This window comes from Heptranchias perlo, chromosome 3 (assembly GCF_035084215.1).
Source record: "Heptranchias perlo isolate sHepPer1 chromosome 3, sHepPer1.hap1, whole genome shotgun sequence".
NCBI classification, from domain to species: domain Eukaryota; kingdom Metazoa; phylum Chordata; class Chondrichthyes; order Hexanchiformes; family Hexanchidae; genus Heptranchias; species Heptranchias perlo.
The window spans coordinates 116,257,570-116,281,433 of NC_090327.1; the positions used below are offsets into that span (position 1 = coordinate 116,257,570).

The following is a 23,864-nucleotide window of genomic DNA, read 5'->3' on the forward strand; positions in this document are numbered from 1 at the left end:
ACTAGAGAGAAGATTCCCAGCCAATTCGACCTTTCCTGAAAAGGGTATCCTCTCAGTTCTGGTAACATCCTTGTGAATCCTTGTCAGTTGTCTTTTTCAGTGCCAGAGTCAGTATTCACAACCCTTACCTGCAATACATATTGTCCCGGAATTTATTCCAAAAATGACGGTGAGCCAAACAGCGCTCACCGTTGTTTAAGGGCAAATGGAAGAGCAATTTCTAGCGAGCGCACATGCGCAGTCGAACATGGAAATCCGGAAGTTGCTCTGCCAGATGCCTGCTCTTCTGAAAGCTGTGGGGGAAGGAGATCTCGCCTGCTGGAATGAATGGACCAGTGCGAAGTTGCTCTTCTGCCCAGCTGGAAACAAACTAATCTACGCAGAAAAAGATACGCTCAGTTTTTTAGGTCTAAGCTAACTTTTAACGGCGTGGTAAGTCTTAATGACTGCCAAACAACCACTCTGGCACTGAAAATTAACTTTAAAAATGTGGAGACTTATTCCTTCTGATTTTAATTGTTGTTGGACATTTAAAAATAATTTAATTTTAATTTTTTTACTTTTTCTTTCTGTCTCTTTTATCTCTGTCTTGTAATTCAATATTTCTTACCCTTTTAAAAAATTTTGCTTTCTCTAACTGATTTTACATTGAATTTACTGTTGCAGCTTTCACTTCCTGGTCCTGCCTCTGTGCGGCTTGACAAAAATACTTCAATCTGATTGGTTGAGGAGACAGAGCGATCCTTTCCCCGCTCACACAGCTCACGGATGCCCGAGGGAGGACGATGCACTTTTTGCACTGCTCGAGGGAGTGGTGGAGGCAGATTCAATCATGGCCTTCAAAAGGGAACTGGATAAGTACTTGAAACGAAAAAATGTTCAGGGCTACGGGGATAGGGCGGGGCAGTGGGGCTAGCTGGATTGCTTTTGCATAGAGCCGGCGCGGACTCGATGGGCCGAATGGCCTCCTTCCGTGCTGTAACCTTCTATGATTCTATGATTTGCAGCTCACCATTAGAGGAAGTTCCTACACTAAAGCCCCTGGATTGTTTGTAGGTAAATTTAAAGCTAATGAGTGGCGGGCATCGTTCGTTCGCCGCTCAGTGCAAACTCCAGTCCATTTTCCTTTCAGCAACCCAGATGATTTCTTTCCCCCGGAGATCATCGCTCAAATGGCAATATCTGGAAGATCTTCAAAGGTTTTGTACCCTGGACTGAGCTGTTGAATCTTTTGTTTACATTCAAAAGCTATGCATCAATCCAAGATTGTCCATAAATATCCTAGTGTGGGGATCTCCTGGAGAATACTGATGTCATCCTCTTGTCTGCTGTTCTTGTAGAGTAGTCCAGGGAGAGTCGGCTGGTTATGCAATCATGCTGCATGAGGCAACTGTGTAAATATCATGGGCTGCTCCAGACATTCTGTAAATACCCCAATTGTCCAGGGGGATGAAACATGCCCTTTAATGTTGTAGCATGGCCATGTTTTTCTCTATTACTGAATTATATTCTGCCTCAGATTCCAAAGAAGTGTTTGCCATATTATAGTAGTAACATTAGCATCTCTGCTGGATCAGTGGTGTTGAGTCAGTCCCTGTTCAGTGCTTTGTTCTCTCTTCCTGAAAGGATGCATCGATGCTGGTATTGAAACTAGAAAGTGACTAATTAGAGAGAGTGATTACAGGTCAATATAATTGCAGCAGATTAATAGGATAAATTATATAACATCATTATAGTACACAATGTTTACTTCATTTGGTTTTGTCTACAAATCCATTACAGGAGCATGGCTTCATCTATTTGATTAATTTAACACATTTCATTATTATTCTTTACTATTTTTATCACAAAAAATTGCACAGTAATTATTTGATGTAAGAAGGTAAGAACAATGAGATGAGAAAAGGTTGGCCAGCCCGTTGAGCTCTATCCCTCTAGTGCACTCTCCCATCATGGCATCTAATTGTATTTTAAATAATCCCAAGGTGGCTGCTGTCGTAATCCTCAACTTCAAATAAATTGGGACAAAACACACACCCTCCAGATAATATTCCGCCAATATACTACACTTTATTTTATAAACAAATGTATACAACAACAAGTATTTATATAACACCTTTAAGCGGTGAAACATCCAAAGGTGTTTCACAGGAGCGTAATCATACAGAATTTGAAGAAGACAGAAAAGGTTGGTCAAAGAGGTAGGTTTTAAGGAGCGTCTTAAAGGAGGAGGGAGAGGTGAAGAGGCGGAGAGGTTTAAGGAGGGAATTTCAGAGTTTGGGACCTAGACGACTGAAGGCAAAGGAAGTGGGGGAATGGACAAGAGGCCAGAATTGGAGGCATGCGGAGTTCTCGAAGGGTCGTAGAGCTGAGGAGGTTGCAGAGATAGGAAGGGGTGAGGCCATGGAGGGATCTGAACACAAGGATAAAAAATTTAAAATTGAGTTTAAATATAGTTTGGGTATAATTTCATCTGTGAATTAGCAGCCACGCAAATGCTAACTTTGTGTTAAGAGGAATAAATACAGGAATTTGCTTTAAAGTACAGTGTTAACTTTAGAGCACGCTCCAAAAATATTGTAACACACAATAATACACACTGCTCTGTATGTTAACTGCTTATTAAGCAGTAATTAAACAGAAACAAGCAAATTTCCAGCGAAGTTACTGCTTCCGCACAATGCATTAATCTCTCATATTTTGGTTGGGAGTTAAGGAAAGAAAAAATGGCTTGCATTCATATAGTACCTTTCATGACCTCAGGACATCCCAAAGCGCTTTGAAGTATTTTTGAAGTGTAGGAAACATGGCAGCCAATGTGTGCACAGCAAGATCCCACAAACAGTAATGAGATAAATGACCAGACAATCTGGTTTTTTTTGTGCTGATGTTGATTAAGGTTATGCAATCATGCTGTATGAGGCAACTGTGTAAATATCATGGGCTGCTCCAGACATTCTGTAAATACCCCAATTGTCCAGGGGGATGAAACATGCCCTTTAATGTTGTCAATTGTAAACAATTTTACAACACCAAGTTATAGTCCAACAATTTTATTTTAAAATCCACAAGCTTTCGGAGGCTTCCTCCTTCCTCAGGTGAATGTGGAAATGAGGAATTTTCACATTCACCTGAGGAAGGAGGAAGCCTCCGAAAGCTTGTGGATTTTAAAATAAAATTGTTGGACTATAACTTGGTGTTGTAAAATTGTTTACAATTGTCAACCCCAGTCCATCACCGGCATCTCCACTTTAATGTTGTAGCATGGCCATGTTTTTCTCTATTACTGAATTATATTCTGAATTATATTCTATATTATATTTAGGGATAAATATTGGCCAGGACACCGGGGAGAACTCCCCAGTAATTTTTCAAATAGTGTCATGGATTCTTTTACATCCACCTGAGAGATCAGACGGGGCCTCGCTTTAACATCTCATCCGAAAGACGGCACGTCCAACAGTGCAGCACTCCATTGGTACTGCAGTGGGAGAGTCTGACTGGATTATGTGCTCAAGTCACTGGAGTGGGACTTGAAACCACGACCGTAAAGTAACAGAGGGAGCAGACAGACTTTGTACAAAGCTTACATTTATTGGCTACCAACAAATTTCAGCGGCAAGGGTGTAGCGTTACCTCTATTGCTGGACATGTTAAAGGATGAGAAGCAGGAGTAGCAGGGAACCATGGTCAGGGAGGTTTGCAATGCATTGGAGTGGACCTTCAGGATTCGGTTGGACAGACTGACAAGATTCTTTTTCCAATTTGTGTATTCCCCAAGTACTGATCGGCCAGACATTGCTATTTGGACATCATACCATAGTACTCTTTCTTTTGTCAATAGAAAGGGTTACTGTACACATGATACAAAGTAACTGCTCGATTGTGGTTATTGTTGATGACATACACATCTTGATGTGATCATAATGCCATATCCATGCTCTCAAAAATTTAACCAAATCCTATTCATTAGGAAGTTGATTATGAAGCAAAGGATTGATAGCATAATGGATTGGTATACCAATATGTGCCACACCACCAGTGTTAGGATATGGATATACAATTCAATGGATGCTGACTTTCAAGTACTTCCCCACACAGAGGAAAGGATAATTAGAGGGCAAGTTACCCTGGATTGCTGTCGTGCTGTTCTTTGTGATCGATTGTAGAGCATGAAGCCCGAGACTGGGATGTTTCCCTGCAATGTCAGACAGGGTATGGCTCAGGGAGTTGCATGAATATAAATGGTAAAAGAAACACATACCATGCCAAGTTATTGTGTACTAAACTGTAAAACAAATTTCCATTTGGAGCAAATAGTGCACGCATACCTTCCACTGAGCAAATTATACATGCAAAACAATTGGAACTTTATGCAGATAAAAGCAGCACTGTAGCGTTGGGGGTGTTTTCTGCACTCCATCCTACAGCAGGGCTACAGAGTTGTGTGCAGTTCTAATTATTTAACTGATCAGAAGTACAAATTGCAATAATTCTCCTGTTATGTCACTAGGGGGCCCCAGTACTTAGAAAAAAGCATTGTGGTCCACATAGAAGTGTTTGATTGCTGACTCTACGGGTGCTAAATTGGGCCGTGACCATGGTTCCCTGCTACTCCTGCTTCTCATCCTTTAACATGTCCAGCAATAGAGGTAACGCTACACCCTTGCCGCTGAAATTTGTTGGTAGCCAATAAATGTAAGCTTTGTACAAAGTCTGTCTGCTCCCTCTGTTGCTTTACGGTCGTGGTTTCAAGTCCCACTGTTACGGCGCTACGTGGCCTCTCGAACATCTAAGATGGAGCCATAGATGCGCACGCATGTTTCCAGTGTGACGTGCGCCGGACGCTATCTTGGTATAGGTGTTAGCGCATGCGCAAATACCGAACGCCAGAAGCATGTAAAGTAAGGAGAAAATGGATGCAATCAGTGTGCAACGCTGATTTAAAGTGATAGGCATCATTTTGGCACTTAACACTCAACTCAACGCAGTCTTAACCACAACCATCTGAACGTGTCTTAGAGTGCCTGGAGGACCCCCACCTGTACTATTTAAAGGGACCGTGCAGGATTTACAGGTTAGTTGCCGGATTATTGCTTCTGGCTGCCGATACATTTGTAACTGTTTTTGGAGATCTCCTAGACTTCAATACTAGGACGCGGGGACATAGCCTAACATTTAGAGCCAGGACGTGCAGGAGTGAAGTTAGGAAATGCTTCTACACGCAAAGGGTTGGAGACGTTTGGAACACTCTTCTGCAAATGGCAGTTGATGCTAGCTCACTTGTGAATTCTGAATCTGAGACTGATAGATTTCTGTGAACCAAGGGTATTAAGGGATATGGGGCTAAGGCGGGTATATGGAGTTAGGTCACAGGTCATGATCTCATTGAATGGCAGAACAGGCTTGAGGGGCTAAATGCCACTGCCACTCGCTGCCTCCTGTTATGTGTCACCTTCTTCTGCAAGAAAGTGGAACGTGTGTCTGGGTGATGTGCCTGTCATGGTTGAATAGCTGCCAGTGTGTGTGGCCTGTGAGGGGTGGGTGTGCGGCTTGTAACAGTGGTAATGTGTGAGGGTGAGAGGAAGCATCTGATTGGAAGAGTTGAGTACTGATGGAAAGAGTTTGTTGGTATGTAGGTGATGGGGGCGCGGTGTAGTGTGTGGAGCAGTGGATGTGGCTAGTGATGTAGTTCGTAGGAGACGCCACTTGACAGTTGACCTCACTCACCTTGACCACTCGTGTCAAAGCATTGAACTTCTTCCTGCACTGCATCCATGTTCGTGGCACCTGGCATTGACTTCATCCCCCGCTGCCTCCCACTGCCTCTTGGCCGTATATCTGGAGGGCCTCTTGCCCCCCACCACCCCCCCCCACCCCCCGCGGATATCCTTCTGTCTGCCTCTTGCACGAAGGCCAGTAGTGCATCTGCAGAGCAGTTTGGTGCACGCACTCTAGTAGGCCTGGTACAAACTCAGATCAGCAGAGTGATGAGGTCTGGCATGCAGATTGGAGGATGTGGGATTTAGTTGTGTGCAACCTTTATTCAATGTTTTAACATAACTCATCAGTGTGTAAACATAGGGACGGGACCTGCATCTGTGTTTTACATGTGTAATTTCTGATCTCTATTCAGACTCCGTGCAGACAGTAGACTGTTATTTTCAGCAAATAACAGGTACCGCCCACCTTTAAGAGATTTGAAGAGACATCCTCCCTTTAACACATTGGGGCTCCCCCTGCTGGTGGAAAGAGCGAATTGCATTGAATCGACGTGCAAGGCCAAGATTTCAATCCAGATTGACGGTGAGTACTGAGGCTACCTGTGCCTAATAATAGGCCCTATCAAATTTTTCCCCCCACCTAAACTTTGAGATGGGCAGCATTATCACATTATGTAGTTATGTACTGCCAGCCTCTGGTTGACGTTGAGTCTTGAGTTCTCTTTCCTGAAACCATCTGACTTCATTGAGCAGAGAGCTAGTTGACAGTGGACTGTGTGACACATAGATCTCTCTGGTATCAGTACTGAATAACTCTTCTTTCTCTACCGCATAGAAGCCCATGTTCAGGGCAGTATTGCGTCATTTTCCTTGCTGGTACACTTTCTGAAGGGTTCTTTTGTGCCAGTGAATCTAGATCCATAATGGTCTCTTCCACATAAATAGGTGACAGGTCCGCAGTTCACATTCTTGAAAGTTCTTTCCCCTGAATCATTGCCGGACCCTCTTACTCTTTCTAAATGGTAAAAAGTTAAAAACAGTTGATGTCCAAAGGGACTTAGGGGTTCAGGTACATAGATCATTGAAGTGTCATGAACAGGTGCAGAAAATAATCAATAAGGCTAATGGAATGCTGGCCTTTATATCTAGAGGACTGGAGTACAAGGGGGCAGAAGTTATGCTGCAGCAACACAAAACCCTGGTTAGACCGCACCCGGAGTACTGTGAGCAGTTCTGGGCACCGCACCTTCGGAAGGACATATTGGCCTTGGAGGGACTGCAGCGTAGGTTTACTAGAATGATACCCGGACTTCAAGGATTAAATTATGAGGAGAGATTACACAAATTGGGGTTGTATTCTCTAGAATTTAGAAGGTTAACGGGTGATCTGATCGAAGTTTATAAGATATTAAGGGGAACAGATAGGGTGGATAGAGAGAAACTATTTCCGCTGGTTGGGGATTTTAGGAGTAGGGGGCACAGTCTAAAAATTAGAGCCAGACCTTTCAGGAGCGAGATTAGAAAACATTTCTACACACAAAGGGTGGTAGAAGTTTGGAACTCTCTTCCGCAAACGGCAATTGATACTAGCTCAATTGCTAAATTTAAATCTGAGATAGATAGCTTTTTGGCAACCAAAGGTACTAAGGGATATGGGCCAAAGGCAGGTTTATGGAGTTAGATCACAGATCAGCCATGATCTTATCAAATGGCGGAGCAGGCATGAGGGGCTGAATGGCCTACTCCTGTTCCTATGTTCCTATGTACTCATGGTTCATTTTAACGCGCTGGCATTTATTACAACAAAGCAACAGGTCACAAAGCGCACAATAACACTATCTATAACAATCATCCCGGCTCACTCAGTGCTGCTCGAATCTGACAGTGACTCTTCTTACAGGCAGTGCAATTTATACTATAATTTATATTATTATGGCATTACCTACACAAAAGTTCTTGCAGCTACTACTTGCGCAGTTCAAAGGAAGGAAAGAGGAAAACAGGAGAGAAAAAAAAGGTCTTTTTTTTGATACTGAGGCCGAGAAATTCGACTGCGCTGTGACCGTTTTACGCCCGTAAAACAGATGCCTCAGGGTCAACATGGCGGAGGGAGGAAGAGGGCACTGTGCAGGAGGCCATACCCACAGCGGGTCTTCAGAGAGCACTTCTCTTACCCCAACTTCACCGAGGAACAATGTATGAGGCGTCTTCGCTTCAGTAAGGAGGCTGTCACTGAGCTATGTCACCTGCTGCGGCCACAACTGGAGCCATTACCCAGGCCAAGGACAGCGCTGCCTGTGGCTGCCAAGGTCACCTGGCCCATAACTTTTACACTGCGGTGTCGTTCCAGGCTGTAGCAGCTGTCATCAGGGACAGCTCCCAGTTTGCTGCATCAGGTGGGTGACTGAGGCTCTGTACGCCAGGAGGAATACCTATATCACATTTCCCCTTGGACAGAGCAAATTAAGACAAGGAGCCAAAGCAGGAGACATTAGGAGTAGAGTTGCCGACCATCCCACCTTTTCCTGGAGTCTCCAGGAATTAAAAGATTAATCTCCTAGTCACTGCCGTGAGCAACCTGGGAGAAAAATCATAGAGGCATAAAAAAACCCCACAGATGTGGGAAAGAGGGTGTTTGTCTGACGGTCAAAAATCATTCGGCCGATAATGCAAAGTCTATTCACTTTCCAATTGGCGTGGGAAGGTGCTGCACCATGTGAATGGACGTGTCGGGCAACCAATGGCGGGAGTGTAGGGGTGGGGCGCTTGGAGGTGCAAGGTCATGTGACGAAACCTCCCGGAATATGTCCAACCAGAGTTGGCAATCCTAATTAGGATTAAGCTTGTCCAAAGAGGTGGGCTTTAAGGAGGAGAGGGGAGGTGGAGAAACAGAGGAGTTTAGGGAGGGAATTCCATAGCATAGGGCCTAGACGTTTATAGGCTCGACCGCCAATGGAGGGGCGAAAGGAATGGAGATGCACAAGTGGCCAGAGTCAGAGGAACGCAGAGTTCATGGAGGGTTGTAGGGCTGGAGGAGGTTATAGGGATAGGGAGTAATGAGGCCTTGAAGGGATTTAAACGTGAGGATGAGAATTTTATATTTGTGTCTTTGGGGGACCTGGAGCCAACAAGTACAGGGGTGTTGGGTGAGAGGGACTTGGTGTGGGATAGGATACAGGCAGCAGAGTTTTGGATGAGTTTATGGAGGGTGAAGGATAGGAGGCTGGCCAGGAAAGCACTGGAATAGTTGAGTCGGGAAGTGACACAAGCATGGATGAGGGTTTCAGCAGATGGGCTGAGGCGGGGGCAGAGGCAGGCGATGTTACGGAGGTGGAAGTAGGCCGTCCTTGTGATGGAGAGAATAGGGGGCCGGTAGATCAGCTCGAGGTCAAATAGGATGCCAAGTTTGGGAATAGTTTGATTCAATCTGAGAGGTGGAGGGGGGATGGAATCAGCTGTGAGGGTACGGAGTTTCTTTGGATTACATCTGAAGAAAATAGCTTCGGTCTTTCCAATGGAGAATATTGAGGCTAATCCAGGACTGAGTGTCAGTCAAGCAGTGTGACAACACAGAGGCAGTGGAGGGAGGTGGTGGAGAGATAGAGATGGGTGTCGTCAGCGTACATATGGAAGCTGACCCCATGATATCGCCAAAGGGCAGCATATAGATGAAGAAGAGGAGGGGGCTAAGGATAGATCCTTGGGGAATTTCAGATGTAAACGTGTCGGGTAGGAAGATGTGATACTCTTGCTATAATTGGTTAGGTATGAGTGGAACCAAGCGAGGACAGTCCTACAGAGCTGAACAACGGAGGAGCGGTGTTGGAGGAGGATGGTGCGGTCGACCGTCAAAGGCTGCTGATCGGTTGGGAAAGACGAGGAGGTAAATGCACCATGATCACAGTCACAGAGGACGTCATTTGTTACTTTGATTAGGGCCGTTTCAGTGCTGTGGCAAGGGCAGAAACCTGATTGGAGAGATTCAAACATGGAGTCATTAGAGTAAAAGAGAAATGGGAGGAAAATGGAGGGGGAAGAGGGAAATGCTGACAATAACACAAATTGTTCACACCCGTGAAAGAATGCAGGCGTAAAGAAAGAAACTCTTTGCTTACACTCCCCTCCACCAGGTGTGTTTGCTTCATTGTTGACAGTTTGAGAGATATTTTAAGTTCCATGGAGGTAAATTGCTACTACGAATATCTTGAAAACTACTGCTTTTTGAAGAAAAGGTAGCCACCTGGGACACATTAAAGGCAAGTAGTTACCATTCATAGTACTTAGCCCTGGACTTTAAATAAGTCTGAAAGCTTGTGAATTTAAAATAAAATTGCTGGACTATAACTTGGTGTTGTAAAATTGTTTACAATTGTCAACCCCAGTCCATCACCGGCATCTCCACATCATTTAAATAAGTCTGTAGTTTTGCAGTCTCCACACTCCTTTTCTCACCATTGCAAATGCTAATCTCACAATTGTTTGTTTATCCATCTACTAAAGTCTGCTTCCTGTCATCATTATCTAAGGTGTTCACAAAGTCAGAACTTGTGCTATGATTGTAAATATAAAGCAATACGTGTGCAAATAAATGAGTATTTTTAATTACAGCATATGTAAAGCATTTTATGTTTGTTTTACTTTAATTTGTATTCCTCTTATCACGATGTTACATCTCTTCAGAGCCATGGTGTATAATAAATTGAAAAATCAGTCAAATAATTCAGCCAAACGCTATCTTTTATGGCCATCTGAACATAGCAAGATGAGCCTCAAAGTAGAAAGAGATCACTGCAAAGGGGCCAGTCTGAGCAATAGATTCAGAGAGTCCAGTGTCACACTGCACTGAACCCATGTGTTGAGGTCATCATGATGCATGGAGTCACATTGAAAGCTTTTGGTTTGAGCGTACCAGATCTGTAGTTGGAGCATGTTCAACAAGTTTATTCAGCAAAATACAAAAGAGCCTTATTATTAAATGATTGTACGTAAATGTATTGACTTGACTGTGGGCAGGGGCGTTGTAACATCTAAATCACATCTAAATTCCACATTCTTTGGGGAAAAATGTTTCTTTTATTACATTTTTTTTATTTGTTGCAAATTTGTTTTATCTTCAGGGGAAAGAGGTGGGATATCATGTGTAGGAGTGCCAAACTCGCTCATCATTGTTAACTCGTAAAAAAATCCAGCAATTTGCGGAGTAAAAGAGATACATTATGTGTCCCGATTCTCTGCAAACTGCTGGACGAATTGTGCTGCTCTGCTGTTAGCCTTGCCATAGCCGATAAATGTCCCTTCTCGCTGTGAGGCTCCCCATTGAACTAAAAGGCGATCGTGAAATTGATGGGTTTACTACATTATTACAAATTAACCCCGCCACAGCCATTTTGGGCTGGTAATTAATGTTGTAATGGACCCTGTTAATGACGTGATTTATGGTCCTGACATGAGACTCAACCTTGGAGGCCCAGAAATGGACCAATGAAGCTGTGGAGTCTCGGTCCAGCAGGTAGTGAGTGAATTGTTCCTAGAGGTTTTCTTTATTCTTTTTATCTGTCTTGGCAGTATTTTTGTGCCAATCTTGCCATCCACACTCCTGTTAGTGTCGGCAGGCAATAATTTTCATGATGCAAAGCTGTTTCAGCACTCTGCAGAGGGTCATTCATTGAAATGCAAATTAGATAGATTTCTTTCAGAAAATATCATTTTGGGGATACAGTACATGAGTAATTTGAGACATGAGTGTAGCTTTCTCGGGAGGAAAAAGGTGACTTTGGACCAATGGTTCCCAAAGGTCTCCACTATTGGGGTTTTCCTCATGTCATTTCTGGGTCTCTTGTAGGCTAATTGATAGAGATTGATTGCTACAATTAGTCAACAACTCCATTATCGTTGTATTATGTAACTATCAGGATGGTAGAAGGCGAACTAGATGGACCTTGGTCTTTTCTCATCCAGCAATTCTGATGTTCCTATGAAAGCAGTGCAATGACACTGGGTATTTCACTGTTTCTGATCATGATGGATGGGGCCACGGGTTCTATCCTTCATGGGTCAATAATATTTGTACATTTCGCACACCTACCCTGTCATTCACTCATTAACCTCTCAAGGACCAATACAGCAATTCCCAAACACAATTGGGTTACATTCTCCTCTTCTTCTGCTTGTTCTTTTTAATATTTTTCTTACTTTTCCTTTCCGTCTCTTTTTTCTCTCTCTCTCTTAACCCACTCTCTTTCCTTCCCTCTTTATTCCACTTTCTGTCTATATTTCGCTTGACTCCAATTCACCCTATTTCCTTCTCCATCTTTCGCTCTCTTTATTTCTCTATCCATTTCTTTCATTGGCCAGGGAGCTAAGCCAATGGGCATAATGTTCACGAGGTCCCAGATGCGACAGTGACATCGCTGCGCCGTTATCGGATCGAGGTTCCAGCAATTTGCGAAGCAAAAATTGTGCGATGTCAACGGTGAGCGTACCAGTCCAATTAACAATTGCAGCAATTTCTGGCCCAATGTATTTTCTGTGTTCAAAGGGCATTTGACAACTAAGCAGCATATCCAACAGAACCTGTGATAAATGGAAAGATACAAGGATTTGATTTAAAGAAAAGTGCCAAGTAAAGCCGCTTTTGTTTGTGTCGGATTATGGAGACTGGTGTCTATCAGCTGGCTCCCAGTATTTACAGAACTAAATCATCTTGGTGGCAGAATCATAGATCCAGTTTTTGATGGGTCCACGAGTCTGGAATTGGGACTAAGGGAGAGCCAGATCTAACAGCGTTCGATCCAGGACTCTGCATCAGATCAAGCAGCTGAGTCACGGACCCTGGTCTGACCTAACAAACGCATGCAAAAGAGCGGGGTTAGTAAGAAGAAGGTCTGTCAATCATCCTACACTACTATATATGAGTCTGCATCACAATTAGTTTATCTAGCAATATATTGGTGTGATTTGCAATTATCTGGCACAGCTTGAGAAGGATTTCATGTAACTGCCTTGGATTTCATGTAACTGCCTTACATTGATGTCAATGACAATCCGAGGAAGTAGTAGGTTTAATAACTAGTTTCACTAACAAGTACTGTTAACCTAACTTTATCTGGTAATGTGATGTAAATGAAGCACGAAAGACAGAAAATAAAGATGCTACATAAAGGGAGTGCAGGCTATAGAAATATACATGCCAAGTTACAACTGGGATAGCTTGTTCTGTAAAGCTGCTTTTGTATTATGCTAAGAACCGCACTACTGTGCATGCTCCTGATGTGCAGAAGTTTGTGTGGCTCCTAACACTGAGGGTTTCCGCAATGCTAATTGCATATATTCATTGCGTCACAGTCACCTGAATCATACTCAAAGTTTAAATACGCCTCTAATTTAAAATTCTCATCCTTGTGTTCAAATCCCTCTATAGCCTTGCCTCTCCATATATCTGTAACCTCCTCCAGCCCTACAACCCGCCAAGATCTCTGCGTTCCTCCAATTCTGGCCTCTTGCCCATCCCCGATTTCCCTTGTCCCACCATTGGCGGCCGTGCCTTCAGCTGCCTAGGCCCCAAGCTCTGGAATTCCATCTCTAAACCTCTCCGCATCTCTATCTCTCTCCTCCTTTAAGATGCTCCTTAAACCTATCTCTTTGACCAAGTTTTTGATCACCTGTCCTAATATTTCCTTACTTGGCTCGGTGCCAATTTTTGTCTGATAACACTCCTGCGAAGCGCCGTGGGACATATTTTACTAAGGTGCAGGAGAGGATCCAAGCCGGGATGGAGAGAGTTGCAGATTCTACCACCAGTACATCAGTACAGCAAGTGTTATCTTGCTTTCCTACATTACAACAGTGACTACACTTCAAAAGTACTTAATTGGCCGTAAAGCACTTTGGGACATCCTGAGGTCATGGAAGGCAAGGCGCTATAGAAATGCAAGTTCTTTCTTTACAGCAAGTGTAATCTGGTCTGTGGATAACCAGTTATCAACTATCCAAGGCTTCAGCAGGGGAGTAAACTCAGTCATGCAAGGTGACAACACAGTTGCAACATCTCTCAGGAATGCTTTTATTGATGTTGGCCAGGCTTTGAGGTCCATCCTCTGTGACACATTATCTGCCAACTTAAGCGCATTTGGAGATAAAATATAGATAACCATGAGGGAGAGATTCAGGGAGCTCATTGATGTGCATCAGTGTATGTTTGCACAGGCAAGTGAACAAACTGAAGGAGCCTCCATCAGCAGCATGGGTTCTGAAATGCAAGAGCAAGTGGGTCACTCTAAAATCACCACCAGTTCCTTGCCAGCACTTGCCTTTGGACAAGTGACAAAGAAGCTGCAGCAAGCATGAAGGCACCCCCCCCCCAAACGCGAATAGGACAGACTTTTCCTGGTTCACAGACAGGGCCATCAGGGTCTGCATCTTGTCAATGGTAGGCGGGCGGCAAAATCGCGACCGGCCTTCAGAAGATGTTTCAGAAATCTACTATTTATATTCTTTACTCTTAACTTATCTTTTTTTTATTCGTTCATGGGATGTGGGCGTCGCTGGCGAGGCCGGCATTTATTGCTCATCCCTAATTGTCCTTGAGAAGGTGGTGGTGAGCCGCCTTCTTGAACCGCTGCAGTCCGTGTGGTGAAGGTTCTCCCACAGTGCTGTTAGGAAGGGAGTTCCAGGATTTTGACCCAGCGATGATGAAGGAACGGCGATATATTTCCAAGTCGGGATGGTGTGTGACTTGAAGGGGAACGTACAGGTGGTGTTGTTCTCATGTGCCTGCTGCCCTTGTCCTTCTAGGTGGTAGAGGTCGCGGGTTTGGGAGGTGCTGTCGAAGAAGCCTTGGCGAGTTGCTGCAGTACATCCTGTGGATGGTACACACTGCAGCCACGGTGCGCCAGGGGTGAAGGGAGTGAATGTTTAGGGTGATGGATGGGGTGCCAATCAAGCGGGCTGCTTTGTCCTGGATGGTGTCGAGCTTCTTGAGTGTTGTTGGAGCTGCACTCATCCAGGCAAGTGGAGAGTATTCCATCACACTCCTGACTTGCGTCTTGTAGATGGTGGAAAGGCTTTGGGGAGTCAGGAGGTGAGTCACTCGCCACAGAATACCCAGCCTCTGACCTGCTGTTGTAGCCACAGTATTTATGTGGCTGGTCCAGTTAAGTTTCTGGTCAATGGTGATCCCCAGGATGTTGATGGTGGGGGATTCGGTGATGGTAATACCGTTGAATGTCAAGAGGAGGTGATTAGACTCTCTCTTGTTGGAGGTGGTCATTGCCTGGCATTTGTCTGGCGCGAATGTTACTTGCCATTTATCAGCCCAAGCCTGGATGTTGTCCAGATCTTGCTGCATGCGGGCACGGACTGCTTCATTATCTGAGGGGTTGTGAACGGAACTGAACACTGTGCAATCATCAACGAACATCCCCATTTCTGACCTTATGATGGAGGGGAGGTCATTGATGAAGCTGCTGAAGATGGTCCGGCCTTGGACACTGCCCTGGGAACTTCTGGAGCAATGTCCTGGGGCTGAGATGATTGGCCTCCAACAACCACTGCCATTTCCCTCGTGCTAGGTATGACTCCAGCCACTGGAGAGTTTTCCCCCTGATTCCAATTGACTAGGGCTCCTTGACGCCACACTCAGTCAAATGCTGCCTTGATGTCAAGGGCAGTCACTCTCACCTCACCTCTGGAATTCAGCTCTTTTGTCCACGTTTGGAACAAGGCTGTAATGAGGTTTGGAGGCAAGTGGTCCTGGCGGAACCCAAACTGAGCATCGGTGAGCAAGTTATTGGTGAGTACATGCCGCTTGATAGCACTGTTGACGACACCTTCCATCACTTTGCTGATTATTGAGAGTGGACTGATGGGGCGGTAATTGGTCGGATTGAATTTGTCCTGCTTTTTGTGGACAGGACATACCTGGGCAATTTTTCACATTGTCGGGTAGATGCCAGTGTTGTAGCTGTACTGGAACAGCTTGGCTAGAGGTGCGGCTAGTTCTGGAGCACAAGCCTTCAGCACTACAGCCGGAATGTTGTTGGGGCCCATAGCCTTTGCTGTATCCAGTGCACTCAGCCTTTTCTTGATATCACGTGGGGTGAATCGAATTGGCTGCAGACTGGCTTCTATGATGGTGGGGATATCGGGAGGAGGCCAAGATGGATCATCCACTCGGCACTTCTGTCTGAAGATGGTTGCAAACGCTTCAGCCTTGTCTTTTGCACTCACATGCTGGACTCTGCCATCATTGAGGATGGGGATGTTCACAGAGTCACCTCCTCCTGTTAGTTGTTTAATTGTCCACCACCATTCATGACTGGATGTGGCAGGACTGCAGAGCTTTGATCTGATCCGTTGGTTGTGGAATCGCTTAGCTCTGTCTATAGCATGTTGCTTCTGCTGTTTAGCATGCATGTAGTCCTGTGTTGTAGCTTCACCAGGTTGGCACCTCATTTTTAGGTACGCCTGGTGCTGCTCCTGGCATGCTCTTCTACACTCCTCATTGAACCAGGGTTGATCCCCTGGCTTGTTGGTAATGGTAGAGTGAGGAATATGCTGGTCCATGAGGTAACAGATTGTGCTGGAATACAATTCTTCTGCTGCTGATGGCCCACAGCACTTCATGGATGCCCAGTTTTGAGCTGCTAGATCTGTTCTGAATCTATCCCATTTAGCATGGTGGTAGTGCCACACAACATGTTGGATGGTGTCCTCAATGTGAAGACGGGATTTCGTCTGCACAAGGAATTTGCGGTGGTCACTCCTACTGATACTGTCATGGACAGATGCATCTGCGACAGGTAGATTGGTGAGGACGAGGTCAAGTAGGTTTTTTCCTCGTGTTGGTTCGCTCACCACCTGCCACAGGCCCAGTCTGGCAGCTATGTCTTTCAGGACATAGCAGACATTTTAAAAAATTTATTCCTGGGATGTGGGCATCGCTGGTGAGGCCAGCATTTATTGCCCATTCCTAATTGCCCTTGAGAAGGTGGTGGTGAGCCGCCATCTTGAACCACTGCTGTCCATGTGGTGAAGGTTCTCCCACAGTGCTGTTAGGAAGGGAGTTCCAGGATTATGACCCAGCGACGATGAAGGAATGGCGATATATTTCCAAGTCGGGATGGTGTGTGACTTGGAGGGGAACGTGCAGGTGGTGTTGTTCCCTTGTACCTGCTGCTCTTGTCCTTCTAGGTGGTAGAGGTCGCGGGTTTGGGAGGTGCTCTCGAAGAAACTTGGCGAGTTGCTGCAGTGCATCCTGTAGAGTGAACAGCTGAGTGTTTGGTGAGTGTGGGAGTTTAAGGGTTAATCTCTTTAAAATCTAGTGTAAATTGCTAGCAACTGTTTAAGTTCAATTTTAAAGTTTAAATTTTCAAGTGTCTGTTAGGCTTCAGCAGAGAGCTGCTGTCGTAAGTTAATTGGTTGGCTAGATTAAACTGGTTCCTGAAGGTGGAGCAGGCCTGCCTCATCTGAGTCACAAACTGTAGAAATACAGGGACCTGTTCGTGCAACAGAGCACAGAGTGAACAGCTGAGAGTTTGGTGAGTGCGGGAGTTCGGTGAAGTGGGGGAAGGAGGTGCTCCTTTGCCTCGCTTTCCCTAACTTTTTCCGCAGACCGGCGGCGGACCTGAGCAGCAGAAGACTGAGAGCGGGGATAAAAGCAGCAGCAGCCACAGGTGAGGCAGGAGAGTCCGAGAGGTGAGCACAGTATAAAAGGAGAGACCGAGAGCGGGAGGAGAGTCTGAGAGATGAATGCAGGGTAAATCTAAGGCAAGTCATGGCAGCACAGCTCACACCCGTGATATGCTCCTCCTGCACTATGTGGGAAGTCATGGACACTACCAGTGTCCCTGGCGACCATATGTGCAGGAAGTGTGTCCAGCTGCAGCTACTGGCTAACTGCATTTCGGAGCTGCCGGTGGATTCATTGTAGAGCATCCGTGATGCTGAGACTATTGTGGATAGCACGTTCAGTGAGGTGGTCACACTGCAGGTAAAGATTACGCAGGCAGAAAGGAAATGGGTGACCGCCAGGCAGAGTAAAAGGACTAGGCAGGTAGAGCAGGAGTCCCCTGGGGCCATCTCCCTCTCAAACAGATATACCGCTTTGGATACTGTTGGGGGAGATGGCTTATCAGGGGAAAGCAGTAAGAACCAAGTTTGTGGCACCACGGGTGGCTCTGCTGCACAGGAGGGGAGGAAGAAGAGTGGCAAGGCTATAGTGATAGGGGATTCAATTGTAAGGGGAACAGATAGGCGTTTCTGTGGCCGCAAACTTGATTCCAGGATGGTATGTTGCCTCCCTGGTGCTTGGGTCAAGGATGTCATGGAGCGGCTGCAGGGCATTCTGGAGGGGGAGGGTGAACAGCCAGCAGTCATGGTCCATATTGGTACCAACAACATAGGTTAAAAAAAAGGGATGAGGTCCTGCAAGGTGAATTTAAGGAGTTAGGAGATAAATTAAAAAGCAGGACTTCAAAGGTAGTGATCTCAGGATTACTACCAGTGCCACGTGCTAGTGAGTATAGGAACAGGAGAATAGACCGGATGAATGCGTGGCTGCAGGAATGGTGTAGGAGGGAGGGATTTAGATTCCTGGGACATTGGGACCGGTTCTGGGGAAGGTGGGACCCGTACAAGCGAGACGGGTTACACCCGAGCAGGACGGGGACCAATGTCCTCACGGGAGTGTTTGCTAGTGCTGTTGGGGAAGGTTTAAACTAGAGTGGCAGGGGGATGGGAACCTGAGCGGGGAGTCAGAAGGGAGTAAAGTTGAGAGCAGCAAGAGAGGGGAAGACCCAGGGGAAATTTACAATACAAATAGTACAAACAGTTGTTCAAGAACAAATGAAAGGGAAAAGCATAGAGCAGCAGAAAGAAAGTGTACTTTAGACACTACAGATAAAGTGAAAACTAGAAGGTGTAAGGCGATTAACCCAGCATCAAAGCTGAAGGTCAGGCTAGGGTGTGTGGCCCAACTAAGAGTTCTATATACAAATGCACAGAGTATAAGGAATAAATTAAATGAACTACAGGTTCAAATTCAAATTGGAGGGTATCACATGATAGCTATTACTGAGACATGGGTGCAGGATGGTCAGGATTGGGAACTAAATATACCGGGTTATAAGGTCTACAGGAGAGACAGGGAAAATGGAAGAGGGGGAGGAGTAGCCTTAGTGATTAGAGATGAAATCACTTCAATGATAAAGGAGGATATAACGAGAGGTAAGCAGCCAACAGAGACCTTATGGGTTGAATTGAGAAATAGGAAAGGATCTAAGACTATAGTGGGAATTATGTATAGGACCCCTGGCAGCAGCTCTGAAGTGCTAGATTGTATAAATGTGGAGATTAGACAAGCGTGTAAGAAAGGCATAGTGGTCTTAATGGGGGACTTTAACCTTCACATAGATTGGGAAAAGCAGACTAGCAACTGTCAGAAAGGTAGTGAATTTCTTGAGTGTGTTCGGGATAGTTTTCTATAGCAGTATGTCCTGGAGGAAACAAGGAGGCAAGACATATTAGATTTAGTAATGAGTAATGAACCAGATTTAGTTAACGGCTTAACTGTACGCGAACATCTATCCAATAGCGATCATAACATGATCGATTTCAACGTAGTGTTTGAAAGGGAAAAAAGTGAGTAAGCTGCTAAGATTCTAGACTTGGGTAAGGCCGACTTCCGTGGGATGAGACAGACACTGTGCACAGTAAACTGGGCAAATCTGTTAATGGGTAAAACGACTGATGATCAGTGGGAAATGTTTAAAGAAACATTTAACGTGATACAGAATTGGTTTATACCCCTGAGGGGCAAGAACTCTACTTGCCAAAAAAAACAGCCATGGACAACTAAAGAGGTGAGGGACAGTATAAGACATAAGGAAAGGGCATACAAAAAGGCAAAAAATGGCACAGATCCTGGCGAATAGGAAAGATACAAAGATCAACAAAGGGTCACAAAACAGATAGTAAGAGCTACAAAAAGAGAGTATGAAAAGAAACTTACAAGGGATATCAAAACCAATACGAAGAACTTTTATAGTTATATTAGGAAAAAGAGGGTGATCAGGAGCAGTGTTGACCCCTTAAAAACTGAAAGTGGGGATATTGTCATTGACAATGGGGAAATGGCGGACATGTCGAACGATTACTTTGCGTCAGTATTTACAGTAGAAAAAGAGGATAGAATTTCGGAAATCCCAAGAAAACTAATACTGAATCGGGGACAGGGACTCAATAAAATTAATATAAGTAAAGCAACAGTAATGAAGAAAATAATAGCACTAAAGAGTGACAAATCCCCAGGACCAGATGGTTTCCATCCCAGGGTTTTAAAGGAAGTAGGTGAGCACATTGCAGATGCCCTAACTATAATCTTTCAAAGTTCTCTAGATTCAGGAACTGTCCCTCTGGATTGGAAAATTGCACATGTCACTCCGCTTTTTAAGAAAGGAGAGAGAGGGAAACCAGGGAATTATAGACCAGTTAGCCTAACATCTGTTGTGGGGAAAATGCAGGAGTCTATAATTAAGGATAGGGTGACTGAACACCTCGAGAATTTTCAGTTAGTCAGAGAGAGCCAGCATGGATTTGGGAAAGGTAGGTCGTGCCTAACAAACCTGATTGAATTTTTTGAAGAGGTGACTAAAGTAGTGGACAGGGGAATGTCAATGGATGTTATTTATATGGACTTCCAGAAGGCATTTGATAAGGTCCCACATAAGAGACTGTTAGCTAAGATGGAAGCCCATGGAATCGAGGGAAAATTACGGACTTGGCTAGGAAGTTGGCTGAGCGAAAGGCGACAGAGAGTAGGGATAGTGGGTAGGTACTCACATTGGCAGGATGTGACTAGTGGAGTCCCCCAGGGATCTGTCTTGGGGCCTCAATTATTCACAATATTTATTAACGACGTAGATGAAGGCATAGAAAGTCTCATATCTAAGTTTGCTGATGACACAAAGATTGGTGGCATTGTAAGCAGTGTAGATGAAAACATAAAATTACAAAGGGATATTGATAGATTAGGTGAATGGGCAAAACTATGGCAAATGGAATTCAATGTAGACAAATGTGAGGTCATCCACTTTGGATCAAAAAAGGATAGAACAGGGTACTTTCTAAATGGTAAAAAGTTAAAAACAGTGGATGTCCAAAGGGACTTAGGGGTTCAGGTACATAGATCATTGAAGTGTCATGAACAGGTGCAGAAAATAATCAATAAGGCTAATGGAATGCTGGCCTTTATATCTAGAGGACTGGAGTACAAGGGGGCAGAAGTTATGCTGCAGCTATACAAAACCCTGGTTCGACTGCACCTGGAGTACTGTGAGCAGTTCTGGGCACCGCACCTTCGGAAGGACATATTGGCCTTGGAGGGAGTGCAGCGTAGGTTTGCTAGAATGATACCTGGACTTCAAGGGTTAAGTTACGAGGAGAGATTACACAAATTGGGGTTGTATTCTCTGGTGTTTCGGAGGTTAAGGGATGATCTGATCTAAGTTAATAAGATATTAAGGGGAACGGATAGGGTGGATAGAGAGAAACTATTTCCGCTGGTTGGGGATTTTAGGAGTCGGGGGCACAGTCTAAAAATTAGAGCCAGACCTTTCAGGAGTGAGATTAGAAAACATTTCTGGTAGAAGTTTGGAACTCTCTTCCGCAAATGGCAATTGATATTAGCTCAATAGCTAAATTTAAATCTGAGATAGATAGCTTTTTGGCAATCAAAGGTATTAAGGGATATGGGCCAAAGGCAGGTATATGGAGTTAGATCACAGATCAGCCATGATCTTATCAAATGGCGGAGCAGGCACGAGGGACTGAATGGCCTACTCCTGTTCCTATGTTCCAATGTTTCCTGTGGATGGTACACACTGCAGCCACAGTGCGTCGGTAGTGAAGGGAGTGAATGTTTAGGGTGATGGATGGGGTGCCAATCAAGCAGGCTGCTTTGTCCTGGATGGTGTCGAGCTTCTTGTGTGTTGTTGGAGCTGCACTCATCCAGGCAAATGAATAGTATTCCATCACACTCCTGACTTGTGCCGTGTAGATGATGGAAAGGCTTTGGGGAGTCAGGAGGTGAGTCACTCGCCGTAGAATACCCAGCCTCTGACCTGCTCTTGTAGCCACAGTATTTATATGACATAGCACACTCCATATGGTCAATAGGTCACAAATGGTGCATCATAATAACGATATTCACACCACACACAAGCACTCTCACTGAAATAAAAAGCACATTCTTCACACTGTAAACATTTATATTTGTCTACTCCTTTTTATTACTGCTCTTAAGCTATTCCCTGATTTTATCAGCAAACAGAAGAGGAACCTTCACAATGTAGGTCACATATATTTATAAATGCCACTGTTTGCACTAATTACTGAGCAGCCTGAATAGAAACATTTGTTGATGAGATGTGTGAAGCTTCCATCGTTTGTTCCAGGAGCGTCGACCTACCTATGGTCGTATATCATCTGGAGCAAAAATGAAGATTTTTGACTATGATTGATTATTTTTTGGATTCTTTCTTGCTGGCCAAAGCACACACAGCACTAATGTTGGATACTGGAGCTTATTTTCAAGCTGCATGGAATATACATTACAGTCTGACTGATGGTCACACCTCAGGATGAGGCAGAGACACGCATAGTTTAGGAAGGCCCTGGTATGCATGGCTTGATTGCTGCCATTGTACTTGGTTGAGGATCAGTCTAACGGTTCAAATGTTTGGGACAGACAAGTGAGCCAAGCCATTCCAGTCAATTCGAACCATCCCATTTAACTGACCTGTGAATGGCTGTCCATCTACTGTCCTTGAGAGAGATACATACCTCGATCCTTACCCCCCACCCCACGATGGTGGGGTTAAGAAATGAAAAACTGGGGAAAGCGTCCTCAACCTGCTGCGTACACTCCGACTGCCATTTTAACGGCGTGCGAGTGTCCTGTCTTACGGGACACCTCATCATCATATTTACCTCAGACTCCCACTGTGCAGTTGGGAGCCTGATTTAAATTTAACAGCTGCCAGTCAGTTTTCCCAGGGCTCGGGAAAACCTGGCAGCGAAATTGAGGTGGGAGCTGCCGGCTCCAGCAGGTTACTGCTTTTCACAGCACTCCTTTTGGGCCAGGAGGAGCAGAAGAGCTTCCCCCAGCCCCTCAAGGAAGCCTTCGGCCTCCGGTCATCCGGCCCCTCGAGCCTGCTCTGCCATTCAATAAGATCTTGGCTGATCCCCATATCCCTTGATTCCCTTAGTGTCCAAAAATCTATCGATCTCAGCCTTGAATATACTCAATGACTGAGCATCCACAGCCCTCTGGGGTAGAGAATTCCAAAGATTCACAACTCTCTGAGTGAAGAAATTTTTCCTCATCTCGGTTCTAAATGGCTGACCTCTTTTCTTGAGACTATGAGCCCTAGTTCTAGACTCTCCAGCCAGGGGAAACATCCTCTCAGCATCTAACGTGTCAAACCACCTCATCCCAGGTATCAATCTAGTGAACCTTTGTTGCACCCCCTCTAAGGAAAGCATATCCTTCCTTAGGTAAAGAGCCCAAAACTGAACACAGTGCTCCAGGTGTGGTCTCACCAGAGCCCTATATAATTGCAGCAAGACCTCCTTACTCTTCTACTCCAACCCCCTTGCAATAAAGGCTAACATACCTTTTGCCTTCCTAATTGCTTGCTGTACCTGGGGAGGGACAGGTGAGGGGAAATTTAGAAATCTAATGAGAAAAGTCAGGGCAACAGAGCAGTGTAGTGATTTGGGTAAAGATAAACAGAGTGTGGCAGGAAGGGACAGAAAGTTTACTGGTAATAGTACATCAGCAAATAAGGTCAATGCAGGGAAAAATGGCAAAAAGTCAAAATTTAAGGTTCTTTATCTGAATGCACGGAGCATTCGTAATAAGACAGACAAATTAGTTGCACAATTTGAGATAAATGGGTTTGATCTAATAGCCATTACAGAGACATGGGGCTCGATTTTCCCAGCAAATTGCGGGTGCATTAGGGGCAGGGGGCTCCGAAAATCGGGGAAATCCTGTTCGGGTTTGGAGCCCGGTTCCAACCCGCAGGTTGCTCTTGTTCATGCCCTGACCAATTAGATGCTTTGGGCCTATGCCCTCTGGGT

At 44.9% G+C, this 23,864-nt stretch overlaps 1 long non-coding RNA gene across 1 annotated transcript in view; it reads left to right on the plus strand.

Annotated features, from left to right (window-relative positions):
• Nucleotides 1-10,308, plus strand: part of LOC137307122 (uncharacterized) — a 36,622-nt gene extending 26,314 nt beyond the window's left edge. Inside the window, exons 2-3 of the long non-coding RNA XR_010959046.1 lie at nucleotides 6,137-6,306; nucleotides 9,489-10,308. This is a non-coding gene — a long non-coding RNA (uncharacterized lncRNA). The remainder of the gene's footprint in view (nucleotides 1-6,136; nucleotides 6,307-9,488) is intronic.
• The last annotated feature ends 13,556 nt before the right edge of the window (nucleotides 10,309-23,864 follow it).